The sequence below is a fragment of the Nyctibius grandis genome, chromosome 1 (genome assembly GCF_013368605.1).
Source record: "Nyctibius grandis isolate bNycGra1 chromosome 1, bNycGra1.pri, whole genome shotgun sequence".
In the NCBI taxonomy this organism is placed as follows: Eukaryota; Metazoa; Chordata; class Aves; order Nyctibiiformes; family Nyctibiidae; genus Nyctibius; species Nyctibius grandis.
This window is the reverse complement of record NC_090658.1, coordinates 33,596,301-33,616,768: the sequence shown is the minus strand read 5'-3', so window position 1 is coordinate 33,616,768 and position 20,468 is coordinate 33,596,301. Positions and strand designations below refer to the sequence as shown.

General features: G+C 40.5%; 1 protein-coding gene across 5 annotated transcripts in view; it reads left to right on the top strand.

The window, feature by feature from the left end:
* DAAM2 (dishevelled associated activator of morphogenesis 2) overlaps nucleotides 1-20,468 on the top strand; it is a 230,671-nt gene that overhangs the window by 31,627 nt on the left and 178,576 nt on the right. The window contains exon 1 of one of the 5 annotated variants that reach the window (XM_068398613.1): nucleotides 236-386. The exons of the other annotated variants lie outside the window; for them this stretch is intronic. The gene's annotated coding sequence lies outside the window, so the exon portion shown is untranslated. Of the gene's footprint in view, nucleotides 1-235; nucleotides 387-20,468 lie in introns of those variants that run through there. 5 annotated transcript variants of the gene reach the window in all.

Sequence of the window (20,468 nt, the reverse complement as noted above, 5' to 3'; positions counted from 1 at the left end):
CGGCGGCGCACCCACCCCTCCCGCCGCCCCGGCTCCAGGCGCCACCCCGGGCAGCCCCGGCAGCTCGCGGTTCGCGTGCGCTCCTGCCAGGCCGGCGCTGGGCCCTTTAAGAAAGTGCAGCACAGTAGCAGGGGCCGGCCCTGCCTCCCGAAGCCTGCAGCGCCGGAGCGGGGCTGGGGAATGGGAAGCAGTTCCTGATCTGGGTCCGAGCGAGCGCACACACAGCAGCAGCGGCCACCACCGCCGCTCCAGCTCCACTTGCTCAGCAGCATCCAGCGTGGGGATCAGCGCTCTGCCTGGCTCCCTGACACGGGGTGGACGTTCCTGAGCACTGAGCTCAGCTGCTGTAAAAAGCCAGTAGGAAAATATACAGCTGGATAAAATCGGTAAGTCAAACTAAAGTCACATCCTCCTCCTTGGGCTGCAGTTTTCCAGTCTCTTAATTTGTAATGTAGGCCAGTTTTTTACTGTCTTCTAAGCAGAGCAGCTGGGAAAACATGGAGGCAAAATAAAAGTGTAAAAAAAACTTTGTGACGATTTGTCAGTGTTTGTGCTCCTATTTTGAAATTCTCTTCCCCCATTGATGCTTTGCTGCAGGAGTGGGGAAAGGGAAAACAGCAAGTGCTTTTGTATGTGGAGGGAAAGAAAGCTGGTAAGAGTTGTAATTGGCTTTCCTCGAGGAGATGATTAAAGAGGGAGATTTGAAAAAAAAGAATTTCAAGAAGCTTGAAGTGACTTGTCATTTACTTTTCCAGAGTAAAAACAAATCTCGTGTTAAACAGTTTTAAAACGCACTGGGATGTGTACAGGAGGAATGAGAATCTTTTAAAAACTGTGTTATCTGTGGAAGTCTGGATGCCAAACTATTGCCGGGCAAATGTTGCGTGTGTTTGTTTGAATTTGACTAAATACAGTGGCAGCTCTGGAGGAGCCGAGGCGTTAAATGCCATTTCCCCTGCCTGGGGCAGAGGGCGCTATTGGTGCATCTGGCACAGCCCTGCCCGGCACCGGGAGCTGGGAAAAATCCCAGGGAGAAATCGAGTAGAGATAAAATTTTTATTTTCAGCAATTAAAACAGAAATTGTTCACACATACAGAAAGCTACAGTATATTGCATCCAGTTAGAGCAGTCAGTGTTTTTAATTTTTGTTCCCTTAAGTTGTGGGGATTGTTTGTTTGTTTGTTTTTGTTTTTTAAGTGATGGTCTGAATGACAAAGAAAAATATAGATTCTGCTGATCAGCTCTAGAAATCAGAGCCTGGTTATGATCCTGTTACTTTTCTGGAATGTATGGGGGGTCAGCCTGGATAAAGAAGGGGAGGCAAAGTGTGGAATCTTTTGACAGAAACATTACTTCAGTAATGATGTGGGGTATGAGGAAGAACTCTCTATCAGTGTTAATGAAGTTGCAGGCTTGAGTTAGACATCTGATATAGGAACGTATCCTTTGTATCCAGCACAGATGTGTAGCAGAGGTTGGAGATCTATAAGCTGAATAATAAGACCTGTAAACCCTAATGACTGAACCACATATTGTCAAGTAGTTTGGGGAAAGAGGGAGGGACATGTTCAAGCAGGCATACAGCTTTCTTCATAGAGATCCCAATACCACTACTGGTAAAAGAGGCTGATAATTGTGCCATGTTCTACCCATATATAACGAAGAGTTAGAGAACACAGTAAGAGACTGTCCTTACCTCTGTGTGTGTACACTTGCTTATGCGTACCCTGGTGTGTGTAATAATATTTTGCTGCTTTGTGGAATAGGAATTTGGGTTTTCTTGAATTAAAGGCTTTAAAAGGAATCGAGGTATTATTTTAACTAGTGCAGTTCTGTTGTGAGTAGAGAAGGATCAGAGCTGTCAAGTTCCCATTTGATACAGCCTTTATTGGAATTTAATGTTCCTGTTGTGACCTGGGGCTTTGGTTGTGCCTTGAACAAGAGGATGTTTCTATCTGGCTTTATTCCTGTTACTTACAAACCATTTGCAGTGGACTGGAAGGATTTGCAGGTTTTGAGTCCTTAGTGTGAGACATGCTGGGCAAAGCAGATTAAAAGAACTGAATGACCATATGGAACACAGTCATTCAGACTCTCATTTACTATACTTCATTGAAAAGTTTAGGCTGCTACTACCTCTGCTGAATCAGTGGAGTATGTGAGCAGAAGTCAACTTTCTTACCTGCAAGAGAGAGTTAAATTGTTATTGTGAGGCAGTGCATCCTTGGGATATTAGTAGTTTTTTAGGAAAAAAAATAGACATTTCTTTATACTCTGTATGGTTCATTAGACATCCAGGTATGAATGGCCCTTTGAAATGATTTACCGCATCAGAGGAAAGATTTGCCTCTTCAGTTCATCTCTGAACTAGCAGGCACTAGTCAGATGTATGGCTGCTGCTTCAGTAACTTATAGAGGAATCTTTTTTGCTTTGCTTCAAGCAGACTACTTGATGGGATTACTCAGCTGTATTGTGCAGGATGTGCCGGACCCCTGGGCGGTGGAGCAAGTTCATTGAGAATGATAGAGCTGTCCGACATCCTGAGACGTTTTTGACCCTAGCAGATGCTTGTCTTGGTAGGAGGTTAATTTATTCACTGAAAGCGTGTCTCATCCACCATCACTGACGTTCAGCTAAGCTCTTATCAGTTGCATCTCCCCATCCGTTTCACTTGTCTGCATGACGTGTTTAATACGGTAGTTGAAGTGATTTCAATTCGGTTCTCCTACTTGTCTATATTTCAAATTAAAATCTTTGCTTCACAAATGGAAGAGACAGTTTGATGCGCCTGATTCTATTTTTACTGTGTTGCTTGGAAATTCACTTTAGTATGTGTTTTATTTTGCTCCTGAGTGTTTTTCTTTGAGTTACTTTGTACCAGAGAGTCCACACTGTAAGTCTGTCTGTGGCTGGTGCTGAGGTCATACAGTTAACTCCTGCAGTGTCTCCAAAACATTAGCTGAATATGACATATGTGTGTAATATTTAAAATCTGAAGAAATCTTCCACCTATATTTATGCCAAATTAAAGAAAGGGAGCTTCCTTGAATAGCTTTTTTCATTAGAGGCTCTTTTCACCTGCCAGTAGATACTTACGATGTTAGTGGTGCTATAAATTCTGTGCCTGCCTTTGGAGTGCTTGTCTACTACTTGCTCACACTGACAGTGACTCTGCTGAGTGAGTCTAGCCAGAGCAAGACTCATGGTTACTCAACAAAATTACAGACAGTTTGGTTTCTAATATTATTAGTTTTGGTCATTGTTTTGCAGAGCTTCAGGTTCTTGTTGTTAATTCGTCTTTGAGCGTCTTCTCATAGTCTACTTAATGAAGCCTACTGCAAAACCCTTTCTCTGAGAATGTTTCTGGCTTCATGTAGTGCAGGATGTTACCACAGGTTATGAAGGCTTGTAATGCTCACATAGCTGAGATGAATCTGGCCTTATTCTCTGTTGGAGGTAAAGCCTCTTTTTGCTTTATATAACAGAAGCAGGATCCCAACTTAAAACCTCAGTTTCATATCAAAGACTCACTGTGCTGATAGCGTAGTAACTTGCCTTGTTCTTTGATAACAGATTTCATAGACAGTTTTTTACACTGAACAGTGATAGATGTGGTTTTATGTCTGATTTATTTGCCTGTCTCTACTTTTGCAATCTTTTGGAATGCCACATTTTCCATTACACAAGGGATATGTTTATCAGTGTAAGTGAAGACCTCTCAAGTTGTTGTCCTGTGCAACATCAAAAAATGTTGACTTGCAGAGAAGGTGAAGGAAACTAAATAAGATTTAATAGCTCTGAAGGTGGAGATGGAAAGGAATTATTGCAGGAATGTATTCCTCAAAGATTAATTTCAGTGGAGTAGATACCCATATGCAGCTAGTCCCAACTCTTCCAGACAGACTACATCAGATCTGCCAATGCTCATGTGCATGAGCATCCTCCAAGGAATTAATTTATTTCCATCTTCACATATATACAGCTCTCATCTTGTGTCTGAGATAGTTGATGACTGAGCTGTTCCTTTTTCTTATCTGTAGTTCCAAAGTTCTTTTCTTCTTAAGCAGATTCATTAGAATCCTTGGAAAACTTCAATCTCTCTTTAATCTCAATCCATTATTGAGAGTATTATTTCTTAAATGTAAAAAATAATGAGCAAGAAGTCTTTTAAAAACTTTTAGGTGCTCTACCAGTTAATTATACTTACAAAAACATGGTAGTGACCTAATATATCATTAAATAATCACATTTAAATACTGCACTGACCTTGCCAGCCAGTAAACCAAAGCAATGGTGAAATCCCTTTTGTTCTCTTTGCTACACCCTGAAACCTGTGAAATAATCTTCTGAGCACTTAGCAAAAGTATGTATCAAGTTGATGTGTTTTGGAGCATGAAATGGGGATAAAGGGTAGGAATTTCTAGATTCCAAGGGACCAAAAAAGGCCCTGTTGAGATCCCCTCTTCCTTTTTTTTATAAGCGGATAAGTTCAAGTGACCATGGATTGTAAAGGTTCCATATGAGACGAAAAGACAAAGTGGCAGCTGGCAGTGCTGTTATTTAGTATATGCTGCACTTCTCAGTGCCCTCATTGGAAAGGATAAGTTTTATACTCAGGGCTGTTGCTTATCATCTTCTCAAGTTGTCCTTTTGAGGAGCGGTGGGGGGCAACTGATTCACAGGGCAACGGCTGACTTTTAAAGCGGAACATAGAGCAAAAGTGGTTCTGAAGCCTTTGTCTGCATCAGTTTTAGTTTCCTGCTTTCACGCATTGTTCTATTTGAGAAGCTTGACATGGTGATAAATGTGGATGAGCAGGAGCATCAAATAATGAACTTTTATGCCACGTGGTGTATAACGCAATACCCAGGTGCAGCAGGTAGGCTAAGGGCACCCTTTGCAAATGCCCTTCCCAGTTCTTTTCTCTTGTGCTTCATGTTTTTTTAACTGGGCGTTCTGTCGTTTAGCCAATATGATGTGTTAGCCAGATTGTGTGTCTAGCTCTGCAGTCTCTTTCTAGATGTATCAAGACCTGTAAGTTTACCTACATCTGCCTATTAACTGGCATGATCGTATAGCTGTGTTTATTTTGAAATCCACAGAAAGTACATGGAGAAACACTGTAATTTCATTTCTCCAAGAGAATCTTTTCCAGCAGCTGATGAAACCCAAGCTCATGCCAGATGAAAAGCTCTTGTGTTATCATTTTCAGTTAATTAAAAAAATAAACCCCAAATCCCTTACAGTGTCAGTTTTATAAATACTATGTGCGTGCATGCGCATGTGTGTGCATGCCTACAGCAGTGCTTCACTCTCATGTTGACAGCTTGTGCCTTTGACAGCGAACAGGGCATTGTCATACACTTTCAGGTACAGGAATCAATGATGCAGCAATGCAGGGGATGGATGGAGGATGTTGGTTTTTTTTTCGTGTTTTTTTTTTTTTAATACATCTTACTGCAGCTGAAACAGACCCAAAATAAAGTGAAAGCTTCAGTGTTCGCATCAAAATGGTAATTTTTTTCTTTTTTTTTTTTTTTTAAAGAAAACATGCTAAAGGCTCAATTTTATCTTCTCGTAGTCAAATAAAACATTTTTCTGGCGATTAGATATTTCAATAAAATGAACAGTAACTTTATTAAATGTGCCAAATTTGTGTGTGCTAAAAGGCAGGAAGCTGGCTTTGCTTGAATAGAAAGGTGTATTGGCAACTGGGGCTGAACTACCTCTTGGCACCCACATCTATCTATTAAGCACAGATCCCAGTAAGCTGAAGGATTATTATCTCTCAAAAATCTTGGACAGCTTTACCGGTGAGTTGGATTTCTTTTGTTTGCATTTTAAGAAGGCAAAATTAATTTAGTTTGGGTGAAAGCTGTTAAACTGACAGCCCTGGAAGACTGCGGCCCCTTTGTTCAGCCACAGAACAAGTGATGCCTTGGACCATGGCTGAGTCAGCTTTGCCAGTGCTGCTCTCTAGCTGTGTGTTTTGGTCCAGAGGATCGAAACTGAAGTTCAGCATCTTTCTGTTCAACTTCATTTTTTGGCCAGCATTGTCAGATTGTCAACAAGGGACTGATTAGTTAGATTTGGGATGTCTTCTTCTGTAATCTGTTTAGGTTATGCAAACAGAAGTCCTTGTGATCTTTTGCTTTCAAGTGGCAAGTCATACTGTGGCAAACTCGCTCACTTATCAGGACAGACTTGATCAATTAATTTCACATGAGCAAGCATCAAATGAGAAAGGTGTTTGTTCGTTATCCAGAATGGATTCAGCCTAGTGACCTGGTGGAAGGACACACTGTGTTCCATTGCCAGCCCTCTGGATCATTCAATTGCCCCATGCGATTTTTCAGTACTCCACATGCATTACACAAGTCCTGTATTTTTAGACTCTGCGTTCTTTGCCTGATTCAGAGGCCCCTTTGCATGTGGGCTTTTGCATTAAGCTCATCTAGAAGTCAAAGACTGTGAACTGCAGACACTTCCTTTTACGCTAGAAAGTGGGACAGAGGGGCTGTGTATGACAGTGGCACAGAGGATGTGGCAGTACCTACAAGGATGTGTAATAACTTTAGCACAGACTAAAATTTTGGCAGGATGTTGTATTTAAAAAAGAGAGATACTGTTTTTATACATTATGCAAACTTTGTATTTTCATATTTGTATATATGTCTTCTTCCCTTTTCCCTGAGATTTAAACAATAACTCTCTTTTAATCATATTCTCTAGAAAAAACAATCTTTTATTTCTGTCTATAGAGCACTTGGTCATGAAAGTATATATTTGTGCTACAAGCTGTTTTTCACTCTGTGCTGGTTATTTTTTAATTGCACGTTACTCAGGTTATGGAGTGAAACTTGGCCAGGTAGTTCCAACTTCCTGTTTCTTGTTCACTTCGCTAACAGTTCTTTCATCGTCTAATACTGTACAGCGTTTGGGTTGGAAGCCCTTCAGGGATTTATTTATATTGAACAACCTTTTTTTTTCACTTAAGAAAATACGCAAGAACAAATAATGAGTTCTAATGACGTTAGGTTTTAGTCAATAATGTTGTGCTTTTGCCAGCCATCCAGTGCGATGCTTAAGGTGGCTGACTTGTAGGTGACATTAAAATGAAAAAATGAAAATGTACTCCAGCCATGTTATTTTTCCCTGTTTCGTTTATCTTTTCAAGACACCTTAATTGTCTGGAAAGAAGGCAATTAATGCAGAGCTTTGACTTCGAGCACAATAGAGAGAGAAGAAGAATGTGTGACTGTCAGGGTTTGCACACTTATGCTCGTGCTTGCTACTTTGACTTCTTTCATGTCTCAAGGCCCAGACAGTCAAAATATCTCAGAGTTACATTTTCAGACTGAGAACCAAATGACATTAATAGTCAGGCATCTAATGTGCAAAATTCTTTAGAAAAATATAGCATCTCGTACCTCAGCAATATTTGAACTCTCTTTAAGAAAGTCTTGTCTCTCATCTTTACTCGGTGGTTAACTGGAGTCTTTTCATACTTCAGAAAGATTTGCTAACCTACACAGAGTGCTGTAAGGTACTTTATTAAGAGAAATATTTTTTTAATGCCCTTGCATGTTTTCACGTTATTTCTTTGGGAATCAGAGCAAAGATCAGCAGGACTGGAGTTTCAATACAGGGTACTTGCAATATGGCTGTAGATTTTTTTTTTTTTCCCTTCTAAAAGTTTACTTAATTTACAAACCCCTTTGACTCTAAAAATGTGCTATACCAACAGGGGACCAGTACATCATTCTCAGCACTCAGAATTTCTTGCAGGACAGCAGTCACAGGGAACCGGGGGGATTACCAAATAGGTCTAGTGACTCTGCTTCTGAGGACCACTTTGTATGGAGGAGAGCTGAAACACCACCAGAACAAACCAGCAGTACCAAAACAACTTTCTGCATTAAAAACTTATGTTCTCTTCTGTTTCCTCAAATGTGAGAGATCAGATCTGGTAAACAGTCTTGGTGTGTGTGGACAGAGTTAGATAGCTACTGCTGTACAACAGCATGTAGTAAACAATGTGTATTTAGGAATATATATTTGGATGAATAATGGTATATGGATACATGTAGGTATGAAAGTGGTCATTGCTTTGTAGTTGTACAGTTTGAAGGGCCTTAGGTGGATTTGATTGTACACATGGCTGCACGTGTGGAAGGGATATACATGAAGTTATCATGCTACTTGGTTTATTGAGCCCCTTATCCCAGTGTCTGAAACTGTGATTTGTTATGTTGTGATATGATCCAAAATAGAACCACAACTCACTGTAGCGGGTTCTTTCAATCCCCTGAGAATGTTTGTCTGGCTTAAATGCATGAAACTGAAATGTGTAATACAGAGCTGCAGCTTATAGATCAACACTGACTCCATTTGTGGGAATGAATGAATACCTCATGTTTGATGTGCTACGGGAGAGTTCACAGATGACTTCTTATGTTACAGTACTATATTTTTCATGCTTTTTCAGCTTCATGGTTTTGCTTTTTCTTCTATGATGTGTAGAATAGGGTGCTATTATCCTGGGTTTTTCAATATAGAAATACAATGTGAAAAAATTTCTTCCTGCTGACTCTTTAATGGTTTCAGAGACTTCTTTCCAGGAAAATCTCAGTCAAGTCTGAAAAAGACAGGTGATTGTTTCTATACCCATCCACACATTTCACAGCTATAAAACTTTGTTTAACTTGGATTCTTCCTGAATGATTTACTGTTTTAGTTTTCTCACTTATCTACCCCTTTTTACAGTTCCTTTGACAGCTGTAACCCCTGGATGCAGGTCTGTGGAGATAACTTCTCACAGTCTAGTCTAATAATTGCATGATAGGTGAGAGGGTTCACCTCCCTACTGTTCTTTGCAGGTGGTCATAGATATATGGAACTTTATTCAGTCTTCCTTTATGATCCAGATTTTTACCTGAAAATACCAAAGTCCCTGCAGGTGGATAAATTCCACTCAAAAAAACCCCCATAAATTTGCTTAATAAAGAAAGCAGACTCACCCTTATGCTAGCTGCCCTGCTAATATTCTGGTTCTATGTCACATCATCTCCGGGTTTTATTTATTTATCCTGTCTTGGCTCAACAGAGGATGAGGTGTGCAAAGCTGAAGGAGACCTTCTGAGTCATGGAACACAGCATTTTTGTAATTGCAGGAAATTATGTTGCAGGATTCCCTTCGTAAATTTATCAATCTCTGTCTCAAAATTAAATGGCTTTTGCTCCTGTTGTTTCCTATTGGGAAACAATTCAAGAACCTCACTCCTCTGCTGTTTAGAAATCCGCTTCTAATTTCCAGACTAAATTTGTTCGTAGCCAGTTCATGCCCATTTGGTTTTGTGCCAGCGCTGGGCTTTAACAGTTCTTCCCCTTTCTTACAATCCTCCTGTGATCTGAGAGGATTCTTGACTTTCTCTCCTTCTGTTTTTCCCTAAGAAGGGAAGAAAATTAAAATCGTGCTTCTCTTTGCAATGTTCTTCATTATCAGTGTCATCGTGCCTTGGTTTGATAAATTCTTTAGTCTTGAGAGCTTTTTAGTCTTTCCATTCAGTTCTCAGACAGACAGAAGCAGGAAAAGGTGGCTGTTTGCATTTCACTAGATAGGCAGAGAATATGTGTAACTTTCTGGTAGCTCTGGGGCCAGGAAGGTGAGATGGGGAGAAGGAAAAAGTGGCCTGCATGTTTTTGCATCTGTAAAAAGCTTTCACTGGGGTCTTTGTGAAGAATGACTCGGGTCTGAGGATCTGGTGCCTGGGACAGGCAAAGGTGTTGATCCAGTTCTTTCATCCTGTCCAGCTCTCCCATCCCTCTGTAAAAACTTGCTTGAAATGAGCCAGCTGATAAAACTTTTGGAGGGAATGCAGCTCGCAAATGAGTTTTTGAGGGCAACTTTCCAGCTGTTTCCTCAGAAGGAATGAGGCAAGTGGCTCCCAGAGCCCCAGACGAATGCCTGGGATCTTTCTTCTTCAGAGCGTGTGGAGAGTCTCTGAGAAGAGCTGAAAGTCCGGGGGCTGATGGAAAGATGAAGCCAAAGGCCTGTAGTGGGAAACTCCTGCTGTCAGGATCCCACGCTAAGCTGCAGTTGAGGGCGGGCATGGAGGGGAGAGAGAGCTGAGTAAGGTTTGCTGTGACCTTGCTATGTTCCCATGCAGCTTCCCTCTCTGGGCAGTGCTCAATGGCATCATTTACATGATCCCTCAAACACCCTTAAACTCAGTAGAAAAAAACATATAGTTCATTCAGCATGCTACTGTACTTTATACTATACTTATCAGCATGCTACTGATCTTAAAATGATATGATTAAGGTTGGATGTCTCTTATAAGACAGCTCTTTAAGAGTGTATCAAAACCAGGACTTTTTGCAGGGAAGTACCAGACTCAGTCAAACTGTCTGTGGTTTAGGGTGGAATTTTGGGGCAGGACGACAAAGGGTGGAGAGAAGGGAGAGCCAAAACAAAAAATCTGACTCCTGGATTATAGCAGATGGCAGGTAGTAGGCAGGTAGAGCAGATGGTGTGAGAATAGTGGGACTTCTGTTTGGATCCATCACCTTAAGGTGAATACAGTGGTTCTGAGCTCTTCTGAAGTTGGTGCTCTAATTGCATTTTGTGATGGTCTCCCAAGATGAAGTAAAAGTGACATTAATTGTACTATACCTATACTGCTGTTCTCTCATTGGAAATCTGTGACAGAATCAGGAGAGAATGCTTGACTGGGCTCCCTGTGTTACCCAGGCACTCCTTTTCCCATGGAGGTAATGCAAGTTTCACGCAGCTCCCGTGGTTCAGTCCAGAAGGCACAGTGAGGACGTTCTGAGCCCTGTGTGCAGGCAATAGGTGCCGAAGGAGTTCTCAGGACACTAAAAAAGAGGAGGGTCCCTATGCTGTTGGTGCTTGGTCAGTACTTGCAAGGACTTAGGAGGCTGAAGTTCAGCCGCCCACCCAAATGTCGCTTCCTGGGGACTCTAATCAAGCATCAATAAACAGTCCCTCACTGTTCTCTCTTTTTGGCTCCTCACTTATTGCACAGAAACTGAAGAAGAGAGTTGTGACAAGCAAAGGTTTCTCTCTGAGTCCTGCTGGTGATTCTTGTTAGAGTTCCTAGGTGAGGATTAGTTGTACTTTCTCCCTCCAGAATCCTGGGGAGAGAGTTCATACAGGACAGACAGAGCCAGAAATAAATGTGCTTTTAAAAGGCAATGTAATGTCCATAGAAGGAAACAAATGGCTAGATTCAGCTTGCAGGAACGACAAAATTCTTTGCTATTACCTTCCGCTCTAACACGCCCCTGCCCCCCTTCCCCCCCACCAAATGTGATATTGAGTACATTTAACAGGTTCAAACTTTGAGGGCCTGATGCTGAGCATTCTTCCCGTGTTTTCTTTAATTTCTTAGTAAATATATGCATTGTGATACACAAATGAGCATGCTGTGCATGGTACTGTAAGGCTCGCTTGCAAATACCGCTCAGTTGTTTGTCTGCAGCTCACAGTGGCCATTCATTCAGAAGGCCAAAGCAAATGACCAAAATTGTGCTTTTCCAATGGGGCAACACTTCCAGTAAGAAAAGACACACCTGAAAACTCCTAGGCATACGGCAACACTAATGCTGGGGAAAGGGGAGTCTCTTCTCAGAAGTAATGCAATAGGTGGTTTAAGCAATGTGTGAGGAAGAAGGGTAGTCTGGTCTGAGCAGAAAACAAATACTTTTTAATTAAAGAGGTCCTGACATAATGTAAGTGTTTTCTGTGGGTTTTTTTGAGTTTTGATTGTTGTTGTTTTTTTGGGATTTTTTTTGACCATCTAGCTCTTGATACATAGCCTTGACGTAGCCTGAACAAGAACTTGATGGTTTGTTTTAAAAGAACAGCATCTCCATTCACCAAATCAAGATGTAGTACTTTAAATTGAAAGGCTAGTTAAACAGTTCAAAGAGTTATGAAAGTTTCATTGATAAAGAGGCTTTCAGTTACAAGGATGTTTATAGTAGCACTGTTTTTAGACTGGGTTGGTGGTTTTTTTGTTTTTTTTTTTTTTTTTTTTTTTTTGTCTCTCTGATATTAGCAACCTGAGATTTAGTTTACAGGTGATTTTTGTCCTTCTGTTCAGTGGAATATCTTTCCATTCTGAATAAGGACCTTTTGCTAAAATGTTTTTGTCCATGCCCTTCTTGTTATCTTTCTCCATTGTGTGTTTGAGATATATTCATAGGAGCTTTGTGCACAGCTGACTGCTTGGTCACTTCTGACGTGCTTCCTGGTAACAACACCAGGCATTTAATGTTTGTAATGTAAAAGGCAGGATTGCCCTTGACTTATTAAGAGCAGTCAATGCCAAGTCTGGAGTCAGAATGTCCACAGCTGTTATAAGGTGTGGAGGTAGGAAAAATCTCTTGGTGGATCTTATGCAGAACTTTATTTAATGTCTACTATATAAAGATTATTCCTCTGAAACACAATTGAATTTCACAGTTAAATGGGAAATGGACTAGATCTGTTCATGGTGGCCAACGAAAGAGTTGGCAGTCAAACAAAGCTGGTGAAAATCTGGTTCTACTGATACGCTTTAGAGCTTTGCCACTGACTTTGTTCTGACTATTTGTTATGCAAGATTGAAGCTTAGCTGTTTCAAGATGATTATCTTCTTGATCACTTACGTGAATCTGACATTCAGACCTTGCTTTTGCTTGAAAATATTTCTACAAGGAACTTTGAGCTTGCTGTATGTGCTTAATACATAAGACAAAGATCCAGAATATACATAGACAGCACTGATAGGTTATGAAACTGGCTCTAGCATGGGCACTATTCTGCTTTTTCTTGTGAAGTAGGAATATTGGTAATTCTGGAAACGAACATGTTGCCATTTCAACATTGTGCAGATGGGTACAATTTCCTTAATTAAATCCTCTCATAATCAGCATGTAGTTCTGCCTCTGATCTTTTTCTACTCATTACGAAGTCTTAATTTGTAGAGAGTTTCCTTTTTAAGTGGTTTTAAATGGAGTTCAGCTTTCCCGAGGCAGGCTGCAGTGCCACTTTCTGGGAAGTGTTTACTGGGTCTTTTCTTTATCAACATGAACTCTACCCTGCCCAACCTGTCTGAACATAGTCCGGTTCTGGGTGTGTTCTGTAACCAGAGAAGTGAAAAGTGATGGTACTTTACCCTTTTTTTACAAATGAGTAAATATCTCGTAGTGGCATCTCTGGGCCCAAGCTGAAAAAAAGATCTGTCTTATCCCAGTTCCTTTGAACAGCCTAAAAGCAGCTCTTCTTCCTTCCCTCTTGTTTTAACTTCAAACATAATTATAACTTAATTATGAACATGTTCTCTTATGCAGACACAGATCATGACGAGTAACAGATGGTATTCTAGTCTTACCTTTCCAATGCAACTTGGAGAAGAAACTATGCATTACTGCACTCTCTAGTTATTCTTCAAGAGAATAGCAGAGGGATTTGGGAATCCTGACTTGCTGACTGTATTCTTGGCTTTTGGGATGAGGTAGAAGGGAATATAGCTTACCAGTTAGAGCAGAGGATGGGTGACTTGGATTTCTGCTTCATTAAGTATATCCTCTGTGCTTGTCTGTGTGGTATGGAAGAGCAGTGTGTGATTCTGAAGACTGACTTGCTGCCTAATTTTGGTGAATCACCTAACTACTCTGGGTGGGATCCAGACCTCATCAGAGTTAGTGCCAGCACCCTTATTTTGACTTCTCTGAAAGTCTATTTTTTCCTCAGTCAGTGAGATTGATTTCTAGGTAATAATCTTTTTGGGGGCTAGATTTTTATCAGTCATCTTGGCCCTGTGTGTCAGAAATGCATGTGGTATTTTCCAAAATTTGACAGTGTTAATATTTATTTCTCTGTCTCCTCTTTCTCTCCTTGAAAGAGTGGGTAGGCTTAAACTGGTGGACTCAATCCATTGAATTAGGCAGAGTCCCTAGGATGAAAGAAATATAATACAGCAATAGAAATGCTGAATGAGTTTGAAAACTCCTTTCCTAATTAAAATGAATGAAATCCATCTGTCACATTCTTTTATGTGACAGTAATATTGTGTGTTTAGGTTAGGAGATTAGAATTGTTCCATGGAAAACTTTCACTCACCCTCACTTTTATCGTGGATGGGTATACATGTGCACATGCACCTATACACACACACACAGATACACAAGCTCGCCCTCCTTACAGTTCATGTTCAATTACCTAACCTCTTCAAATCATGTTGTGCAGGAATGTGTTTCTTATACCTTTCCCTGCCTACCTTAGCTAGAACTTAAGTGGCCGAGTTGTCCAAAATGAAACTTTTAGGGTACTTAAAATATACTCCTTGGTTTTTGATATCTTTAAAAAAAAAATCCAGAAAACTTCCATAAGCTCCAATGTCCCAGTGTTACTTTTTCCTCCTTCACTTTTTTATTTTTCATTTGTCAGGTTGATGGAATTGGTACCTGGAGTATGTAGAAGTGACTCGGGCAGACCTTTCACTTCTCCATTGTCTTCATATATTCCAGTTACTGTGGACTTAAGTTTCATTCAAAGTGTCCTCACCTTCTCTGTTGCTTCCAAAAATCTTAAACTAGATTTCTCCCTTGTCATGTCACAGTCATCGTCTTGCCTCTATGGCATTTTTGTCTTGAGCTACCCTCTGCTGAAGTTTCACAGATGTCAGGTTCCCTGCCAAGTAGTGGGAGAAGAGTCTGAGAGCTCTACCTCTGAGCAGTACCACAGCCTTCTCAGATAACTGTGCTTGTCTGAATTTTGCAGCCTTAAAATTCATATTTATCTCATGCATTTTTTTCCCTGGACTGTTATCTCTTGAGTTGCATATTTATCTGGTCCTGACTGACTCTGCCTGTCACTATCTTATGGTTTGTCTTTTGTCTTTGGTCTCATTCTCTACTTTCAACTGTCTGTTCTTTTCCAGGGGTTGTCTTTCACCTGAACTTGAATAGCTACTGATTTTTGCTTTTCCACATTTAACCTTCTGATTGGGCCCTCTTGAAATATTTGTCCTCCCAGAATTTTTTGCTCTGGTTAGTCTGCCATTATCACCTTTCTTCCTTTTCTTCCCCATTTGACATTTTTTCCAGGTTATGCTTATCTGTTTGTGCATTCAGTCCTCTGATCTCAGCCTTCCATGTAGAGGAATAGTATAGATTTTCCAGAAGTTCATTCTTCCAGAGGAAGAAAATACCCCTTCATATGTCACCTTTTGAGACAGTCTTCTCTTAATGTGAGCTCTTAATTCTAAGGTGGTCTGTGATACAATAGCTGAGAAATATCACTGCTTTGATGTCCCACCGAGAATGAATTTGAATAACAAATAGCTTCTGAGAGCATCACTTCAGTGGATTAAATTACAAAGCTTGATGATTTGAACAGGCACTTGCTCTAGTGAACATCGCTTTAATAAACAGTAATCTTACTCTTGGCCATTAACTTTTCATCCTGAAGTACTTTACAAACAACCAATTAATTTGGTGACATGGCACTTCTCTGCGAAATGATATTACTGGCACTGTACAGAGGCAACACAAGTTGATTCTGTGCCATGACGGGTGCAGTACTGAGTACCTTACAGTCTTCTTTTTCTTCCATCTCTAACCATTATTATGCATGTTAGCTGATGGTGAAATGAGGTTATGGAAAGCAACAGCAACTTACAAGTGTAGTATTTTTGCACCACTGTTTAGGACAGGAAATGCATGATGCACACACACAGACCTGAGCTAACTTTAATCTGGGGAGTTTAGAAATCAGTGGCAGGAAAGCTGTGGTGTCTTGAATTTGAGAACATGTTAGCCACCTGTGTAAGTGACCTGAATTCTAAGCAGGCTTACATAGCTTCTACAAAAGGCTCTGCTGTAATCCCTCAGTGCTGTTTTACCCAAGAAATATAAGTTAAAGTTAGAAGGCCATGGCTTCATATGCAACAATCAGACCTCTCATTAAAGCTAGAAATAACCGTAATTTGTCATTTAGCAAGTGGGTGTAGAAATACTTCACTGTCCTTTTTTAGGGACGTATTTCATATGTCTGTCTTCATATTTCTTTGCTTTTTACTCTGTATGAAGAGTCTCTTGTTCTTCCTGTACCTCAGTTCCTCTGTGTACCCGTATCTGTGCACCTCTTTGTACCTTGAAGCTTCAGAAACATGAAGGACTATGGTAAATTGTGGCATAACTCCTTTGCATTAGCCTAATTAGCATTCACCAACACTGATCCCTTCATCTAATGACTCCAGCTGTCTCAGTTTCTCTGTTGCCATAGCAGGAAATGCATGGAGGAGGGTCAGAAGAAAGTCACTAGAGGCTGGCAGAAAAAAGGGGTGTTCTGCATAAACTTCAGTGGTCTAGACTTGAAGACTGGCAATTGGAAAGCAAAAGATGAAATAACCAGTCTGCTTGTGTGGTACCAGCTGTACAATTAAAAATCATAGTAACAGCGATACTATTGTCCTGTATGTAGAGAATCCAAAACCAGTAGTGATAAAGCTGAAAGAGCACAGCCATGAGCACAGATGTAAATGCCCAACCAGTCCTATGGTCACTGTAAATTAACTTTGTGATTACTACTGGACAAATGTCACATTGAAATCCTAACAATGCTAAAAAATCAACTGCATATCTTTTGGGCCATATAGGTCCATATAGATGGTTCTTTTTGGTTCTTTTTGGTTCTTTTTGGTTCTTTTTGGTTCTTTTTGGTTCTTTTTGGTTCTTTTTGGTTCTTTTTGGTTCTTTTTGGTTCTTTTTGGTTCTTTTTGGTTCTTTTTTTTCCATATAGGTGGTGCATATCTTTTTGGCACATATAGGTGGTTCTTCAGGAAGCAGAATCCAGGATGCACTCAGCTGGGTGTTAAACCACAACTGGTTTAACCAAATCCTTAGTTGAGTGGTCATAGACTCATGAAACAGCCCAGGTTGGAAGGGACCTTGAAAAATCATCTGATCCAACGTTTTATGGGAAAAGGAGCCTAGATGAAATTATATAGCACCCTGTCCAATTGCATCTTGAAAATCTCTAGTGACAGGGACTCTACCACATCCCTGGGGAGGTTGTTCCAGTGATTGATTGTTCTCACTGTAAAAAATTTCTTTCTTATATCAGGATGAACAGGTCTTTCATTTGTATTTAATGTCTGGTTCTGGTAAACTTTAAGGATTACAAATGGGTCTCTAGACAAGTTCCTTTCTTCTTCTGAATATCTTTATTCCTGTGCAGATACTTTTTCTCTTTTTTTTCCTTCTGTTTTCATCTCCCAGTGCTAAGAAATCCTTCAAAAGACAAAAACGTTCTTAAACCTTTACCGAACTCCTGAATGGTCAGAAGCTGCAATTTTTTTTCCCCTTCTCTTCTCCCTTTTCCTCCTCCTTCCCTCTCTCCCCCATGATAGCAAAGATCATGAGTAGCATATAACTGAACTGAGTTTCAGCAGTACACATCTCTCTTCCCTAAAGAGCAAAGGGTACTTCTGGAACTGGCTGGTCTGCAAACATTCCCTTGATCCTGAAACCTGGTGTCTTTATACAGGACTTTAAATTCTTGGTTGTTTTGTTAAGTTGTTTGTCCATGATTCTTGCAGTACTCGCCAATAACAGTGAAAATTTTTACTGTCACCTTTACACTGTGCCTCTAAATGCAAAGGTCTCAAGAAAAGGCTGCAACTTCACACCTTTCACAGTAAGAACACACTAATTACGTGTTTTTTATATGGCTTTCATACCTTCTCCACTGAAGCTGTTCCAACGCTGCCATCCTCTTAGAAGTGGCATGGAAGTGATGACATGGCAGGGAGACAGACATTAAAAATAGCATGACCCAGGGATCATTCCCATTCTCCTGTGGCATCTGAGCTTGAAAAATTGTCTGGATTCCTTGCAGTCCATAGGCTTCAGAATAAGAGGGAGTTGTGCTCTTTAGACGAGCTTTGCTTAGAGGACAAAGCAAATGGAAGTGCCACTTGTGTGATTGAGATCAAAGCATCAAGTTGGAGAATCTGATAAAACTTCTTGTATTTGGAGTTGCTCTCAATCCCTTGATAATGTGTTCTTTTCCTCTTTGTACATGTGGCTAAATGTATTTAGGAAAGAATATATGTCATCAGTTTGCAATTTTATCTGAACGTTTTGGTGGCACTTTAACCCTGATAATGAAGCGGGAGTTTCCAATAGCAGACCTGCAAGATTGGCATAGGTATTATTCAGTGCATTTTGTTTCTCAGTGTTTGAAGCAATGCATAGTGTTTCTTTTAGCTTTCAGTCTAAGCCCAAAAAGGCCACCAAAAAAACAACCCACCAAAACTGTGTGGCTGGAAACAGTGTTCACTGATGAATAACTACCATCCTTTAGCTGGTTTGACAATGAGGAGTCATAACTTCGGAGAACCCTTTTTTCCCAGCTTCCTCAGGGCATGCCAGTCTAATGTTAAGGTTGCCAGCACAGGGCTTAAGATGTATCAATATTTGGCAGTGGTAGGATTCCATAACACTTGATTTCTGCTGTGAGTTTCTTGCCTGTTCAGAGTTGATAGAGATGACAAAGTCATTGTCTCTTCCCACTGCAGAACATTTGTTAGCTGGAGTAATTTCTTGTCACTACAAAGCAAAACCAGCTTTTAATTCTCTGCCTGGAATTCTGGTGGCGCCTGCTGAACAGTGCTTTAATGCCTGAGGCTCCTGTCATGGTGGGTTAGAAGTTGGAGCGACAGGATATGGATCCTGTGGCATAGCTTTGGGAAACTGGAGAAGATAGGTTCTGTGGTTTTAGAGTCATTGAAAATCTTAGATTGGTAGCAGCACTGGGCAGGCAGAGTAGCTGTTCACGTTTCAAATCCTTTGTTTCAATAGATGGTCTAGAATACCCTAGAAAATAATTAATGTATGTAAAGGAAGACACATCGCAGAAAAACACTGGGTTCCTGTTGAAGCAGCCAGTGGCTTAAAAGCATAGAGAAGCCATCCAAGACCCACAGCATCGCTTCAAAGCCTCAGTTGATGCTGTCATATACAGTGAAATGTACATAATCCGCCCCTGTTTTTATCAGAAATGACTGGATTGCATTATGAATGTCAGAAGTCCCAGGTTATTAATACAGTGCAGGCAAACTGGATAACAGCCTGCAGAAGCCTCTGTCTTCTTCCACAGTCATCAAATGATCTCACTGTGGTTTTGACTCTGCTGGTGTTCACAGGAACACAGATTCCCAAAATTTCTCTTGGAGGATAGTTGTCCTGTGATTAAAGCATCTACATATCTTTCAGGGTCTCAGTCTTCATGGTTTAAGCCAATTTTGGTAAACTTGCCACTTTTCCTTCTTATTAAAAAAAAAAAAAAAAAAAAAAGAGAGAGAGAGAGAGAGAAACAAAAAAAGCTAGAGCTGTTCCTGGAATATACTATGACTTCATGTCGGCATGAGGTGCCAACACGCACATGGAATGGAAGAGCAGCAAGAAAAATGGCTTTTGCAGCTTGGGTGGTATTTTCTACATGAGAAACATCACTCTTTTCTGACTGCCAAGTTATTGCACTCAGGCTCTAAATCTGTGTTTTGTATACAGAGAAGAGGTAAGAATTGCATGTGTGCGAGCTTGTGTTTCTGCCTTCATCCTGCCTGATCAACATGTGTACGCCTGAGTATGTCAATACGCATGCAATCACACGCTTTTGTCCTGGGATACATGAACACACGCTCATGCTCTTCATCACGGATCTGCAAGCTTCCTAGCATGATGCTATGTATGCACGTCATTGTACAAACCCACAACCACATCCAGCTCTCTCTTCTAAACAGTGGGAACAGACACTTTTTATTTTGAGCAGAAATCATGTATCTGGGACCTTAAGCATACTTTGATGTTTTTGCTCTTTTTAAAAATCCTTACTCAGCTGCTGTGTTGTGAAATGTGGCTATGTGGGAATCTCCTGACTGTGAAATATAAGGATTTTTTTTTTTGCTGGTCAGCAGTGGGATTTTGTGACCTCCAGTTGATATCTGTACAGTACATCTTGTGTGTATGCGTTAGTGAGACAGCACAGTGCCTCCAGGAAATGCATTCTTTTGCAGTGGGCCATATGGGTAGCTTTGCATTTTTATGATAAAGATGGGAAGATAAGGTTTGTTGCTTGCTCTTTTTCCTTTCTTAAAACTCTTTTATTGCATTTTGTCCCTGCACGTAGTTGAGGCATCCTAAAGGCATGCCTGAGATAAAGAAGAGCTTAGCCCCTTGACCAGTATTTGCAACAGACTGCTAGATTTTTTTGAGGTGTCTCCCTGCTTAGAAAGACTAGTCTTGGCTATTGTTGACTATTGTTAAAAAAATTAATAGCAAACATACCAGCCTAACCTCAACAGGTAGGGAGCTGGAGACTGAAGTAGTTTTCAACCGTATCAAGACGAAGCTAAAGCAAATATAAAAAAAACCCAAGTAGTCTTCTAT